Raw genomic sequence first — 3,884 nt, 5'->3', positions numbered from 1 at the left:
GAACTCATGAAATGTCATATCACGACCTGAGCTAAAACCAAGAGTCAAATGCTTAACCAACTGAGCCCCCTGACTGTGCCCGGCAATCATAAATTTATGAATAGGATGCTATGAAAGTAAATGTTTACAAGAAAAGAAGTCTTAGAAATCAAAACCAGGGTAGAATAAATGAAGAAAGTAGATTATTAAAGAAATAATATAAATATAATAGGAAATATATGAAAATATATGTGAATTATATGTGAAATATAATATATGTACATCCCATTTATTTCCCTGGAGACCTTCCTTCCCAGCCATCTTTCCTCTTGCCCCACTCTCAACCTGTTTCCCTCTAGGTCCGACACAGTAATCATCTCCAGATGTCTCTTTGTTTTGCTGCTTTTCTGGCAGTAAATATTTATATTATAAGTACAATCTAAAAATAATGTAAAGCCACCTTATAAACTAAGAAACAAGATTGAGAAAAGCTCTAGACTTCTTAATATAATAGTAGATGCTAAAAGACCATAAAGCAATGACTTCATATTATCAGAGAAAATTATTTTCAATCCTCTTAGCCAAAATTTTGATTAATTGTGAGGGGATGATGAAATTATTTTCAGCCACTCAACATATCAAGAAATAAATCTTCCAGGGACGCCTGGGTGGGTCAGTCCATTAACATATGACTTCAGCTCAGGGTCATGATCTCATAGTTGATGGTTCAAGCCCTGTGTCCGGCTCCATGCTGACAGGTCAGAGTCTGAAGCCTGCTTCAGATTCTGTGTCTCCCTCTCTCTGCCCATCCCCTGCTCTGCTCGTGCTCTGACTGTCTCTCTCTCAAAAAATCAATGCAAATAAAAAAGGAAGGAAGGAAGGAAGGAAGGAAAGAAGGAAGGAAGGAATCTTCCATACATTCTTTCCTGTGAAGCTTCTGGACTACATGCTTAAGTCAAACAATGGATTGTGCAAAGCATAGGTTGTGGACTATAAGAAAGAAAAGATCTAGCCAGAAAAGCAGTAAAAACAAATAGACATCCCAGAGTGATCAGTGTTTTGGACTTAAGGAAAAGCAGATTCAAATTTGAGCAGGAGGAAACAAGGCTGAGAAGAAAGGTCTCTGGAAAAATAGAATCAATACTCTGACATATTTTTGCACTACAATGGTATCTGCTGTACATAGGTGTATGGGTATTTGCTGTATCTTTTGGTGTGTTTGGGGAAAAAAGGGAATATAAGGAAAAGAAAAATGATATAAAATGATAAAACTTTTTAAAAAATTGAGAAAAGAAATAATCACTGTACACTATGTTGTTCAGTGGTGAATAATCATTTACATGGCCATAAAAATGGAAACAATTCTTTTTAACTACATAAAAACCCTATGGTGAGGTAAAGTGTGGAATGATGATAGCAGAAAACAACAATATCTTCATTTTTAAGTATGATGTCTAAAATTGATGAATCAAGGGGCACCTGGGTGGCTTAGTTGGTTAAGCAACCTACTTTGGCTCAGGTCATGATCTCACAGTTTGTGAGTTCGAGCCCCACATTGGGCTCTGGGCTGACAGTGTAGAGCCTGCCTGGATCCTTGTCTCCCTCTCTCTCTGCTCCTCACTGGCTCACACTCTCTCACTCACTCTTAAAAATAAACATTAAAAAAAATAAAATTGATGAATCGAAATTGTAGCATAAGCATGTTATACCAAAATATGAAAGTAGAAGAATAAACAGGTAAATGAGTTGAGGTAGGAGATGAAGGAATTGAATAGGGACAGGTGAGAGAGTGAGGGTGAGGCTGGGATTACTGAGATTATAATTACTGATTATGAATCATTTATATTATCAGATTTTTAAAACTATATGCATGCATTATTTTGACAAAAATATCAATTTTTATTTTATTTCTTAAATTTTTTTTTGTTTATTTATGAGACAGAGAGAGACAGAGCATGAGCAGGGGAGGGGCAGAAAGAGAGGGAGACACAGAATCTGAAACAGGCTCCAGGCTCTGAGCTGTCAGCACAGAGCCTGATGGAGGGCATGAACCCACAAACCGCGAGATCATGATCTGAGCTAACATCAGATGCTTAACCAACTGAGCCACCCAGGAGCCCCTATATATATATATATATTTTTTTTTTAAATTTAGATTTTAGTTAACATACAATGCAATATTGGTTTCAAGAGTAGAATTCAGGGATTCATCACTTTCATATAGCACCCAGCGCTCTTCACAAGTGCCCTCCTTAATACCCAACATCCATCTAGCCTCTCCCCCTCCCACCTCCCTCCATCAAACCCTCAGTTTGTTCCCTGTCATTAAGAGGTTTGTTTCCCTCGCTTCTCGTTTTGTGCCCCTCTTCCCGTATATTTATCTGTTTTGTTTCTTAAATTCCATGAGTGAAATCATATGGTATTTGTATTGCTCTGGTTGACTTATTTCCTTTAGTTTAATACATTCTAGCTCCATCCACATGATTGCAAATGGCAAGATTTCATTCTTTTTGATGGCTGAGTAATGTTCCATTCTATAAATATGCCACATCTTCTTTATCCATTCATCAGTCGATGGACATGAGAGCTTTCTCCCTAGTTTGGCTATTGTTGATAATGCTGCTATAAACGTTGGGATGCATGTACCCCTTTGAATCAGTATTTTTGTATTGCTGGGTAAATACCTAGTAGTGCAATTGCTGGATGGTAAGATTGTTCTATTCTTAGTTTATTTTTTAAAATTTCTTTTTCTTTTAAATGTTTATTTGTTTTTGAGAGAGAGAGAGGCAGAGAGTGAGGGGGACAAAGGACCTGAAGCAGTCCTCTGCACTGATGGCAGAGAGCCTGATTCAAGGCTCGAACTCAGAAATCTTGAGATTATGACCTAAGCCAAAGTCAGCCACTCAACTGACTGAGCCACCCATGTGTCCCTATCCTTTTTTTTAATTTTTATTTTTTAATGTTTTATTTATTTTTGAGAGAGAGACAGAGTGGAAGTGGGGGAAGGACAGAGAGACAGAGAGACAGAGAGAGAGAGAGAGAGAATCTGAAACAGGCTCCAAGCTGTCAGGACGGAGCCTGACACAGGGCTTGAACTCACGGAAGGTGAGATCATGACCTGAGCCAAAGTTAGGCTTAACCGACTGAGCCACCCAGATTCACCCCTATTCTTAGTTTAAAAATTACAAATTTTTAAAAAAATACAGAAGCAAATAAAATACCAAAATCGCTGCATATAATTCGAAACCATTCATAAATGTTACTTATTTCCTAGATGTAGTATGATGATTGTACTCTACCTATAGCCTTAAGAAAACAATTAAGCTGATCAGACATTTATATTATTAGCTTCATTGTTGATATAAGTTAACAAACACAAAAGTCAATGTGATGGGCACATTAACATACACGTAATGAGTTTAAGGTTAATTGCAGTGGCAGAGAGTTTTATTGTAAAACCTATAGAAATATAGAATCTGGTAATGTGTATATACAACTCAGTGAAGATACTGGTTGCAGCATCCTGGCAGTATTTGCAGTTTGAATTACAAAAATTCACTCCATTTTATGAGCATAGGTAAAAATGTGCATTAATAACTATATGGATTGTAGACATGAATCTGCTACCGACGACTCTGTGATGTCAGTGAGTTGATAATATTTTGTGTTAGCTAAAGGTGAAGCATTAAGAATCTATAAGAGGAAGGGGAGCTTGGGTGGCCTGGTGGTTAAGCATCTGACTCTTGGTTTTGCCTCAGATCATGATCTCATGGTTTTGTGGGTCTGAGCCCCACCGCGGGCTCTGAGGTCGCAGCAGGGACCCTCTTGGGATTCTCTGTCTCCTCTCTGTCTGACCCTCTCTCACTCATGCCTTCTCTGTCTCAAATAAGTAAACCTAAAAAAAA

Source organism: Crocuta crocuta, unplaced genomic scaffold (assembly GCF_008692635.1).
Source record: "Crocuta crocuta isolate KB4526 unplaced genomic scaffold, BGI_CrCroc_1.0 scaffold6, whole genome shotgun sequence".
Lineage (NCBI taxonomy): Eukaryota > Metazoa > Chordata > Mammalia > Carnivora > Hyaenidae > Crocuta > Crocuta crocuta.
Note: the sequence above shows the minus strand (reverse complement) of the source record.